Source organism: Poecilia latipinna, unplaced genomic scaffold, assembly GCF_001443285.1.
Source record: "Poecilia latipinna isolate Pla-1442-1.1 unplaced genomic scaffold, P_latipinna-1.0 Scaffold2391, whole genome shotgun sequence".
Taxonomy (NCBI): Eukaryota; Metazoa; Chordata; class Actinopteri; order Cyprinodontiformes; family Poeciliidae; genus Poecilia; species Poecilia latipinna.
Window position 1 is genome coordinate 1585 of NW_015115007.1, and position 1017 is coordinate 2601.

Genomic DNA, 1017 nt, shown 5'->3' on the forward strand with positions numbered 1-1017 from the left:
TCTTGCCTTTGCATCCACAAGAGGTTTGCTGCTTAACCCCACTGTTTTATATGAGGTAAAATACTGAGCAGTATTTAAACCTCCAATCACTCTCTCATGCACACACACATCAAAGCAGCAAACAAACAGCAATATCAGCACAGTAATAACAGAACAGTATTAACAAGCTTCCTATATACATGAGGAGTTACCCTTATGGGGTTTCCTCGAATAGAGTTTTAGCAGAGCGACATCATACAAGGATACTCAAACCTCAGAGTTTTAGCAGAGCGACATCATACAAGGATACTCAAACCTCAGAGTTTTAGCAGAGCGACATCATACAAGGATACTCAAACCTCAGAGTTTTAGCAGAGCGACATCATACAAGGATACTCAAACCTCTAAAATAGCCATTTTAAAATTCACCTACGTTTCTGTAGTTTTCGGGTTGTCCAGTCGGATCTCGTCACTCCGCCGTTGGCAGACAAAGTCGGACCTACGTCGCTGGCCCAGCAAAGAATTTTGCTTCCTGGGTCTTTCTTTCCAGGTCCAGTTGACTCTGGCCGTGCATGGATTCAGCGCGTCTTCCTCTGCCTGACAGCAGGGGGTTGAGAGATCCCGGGTTTCGGCACCAAATAATGATGGGTATTTTTCCTTTTTAATCTACATAAAAGAACCACAGACAACGTATATGAATTTTATAGCCAAGCTTTTGCAAAAGGAGAAATCTCCATCAACAACTTCTCCAAGCCGTTCACAGAGCGTTCTGATCTCCTTCCACTCGAGCCCCTGTTTTATTGTCAAAGAAAAACAGCCAAGGGGGCAGTCAGTAAAAACAACAGAGGTCGTAAAACATGTAACCTAAACCAGCAACCCAGTTCCAGGTGTGATAACTGATCTACGGTCTGAGCCCGGTTCAAATCTCGGTCAAACTGTCAACAAAGAGGGAGGATAAACAAGAGACAAAATACGACTGCTCACAGGCAGTTAGGAGGTATTCTGGTTGATAAGAATTAAGGTCTGGGAAACACAGAG

At 43.8% G+C, this 1017-nt stretch overlaps 1 long non-coding RNA gene across 1 annotated transcript; it reads right to left on the reverse strand.

The window, feature by feature from the left end:
* Positions 1-216: 216 nt before the first annotated feature.
* Positions 217-652, reverse strand: LOC106937618 (uncharacterized). The gene is made up of 2 exons (XR_001422428.1): positions 382-652; positions 217-338 (listed from the first exon to the last, which is right to left on the reverse strand). It is a non-coding gene; the product is annotated as an uncharacterized LOC106937618 (long non-coding RNA).
* Positions 653-1017: the final 365 nt, after the last annotated feature.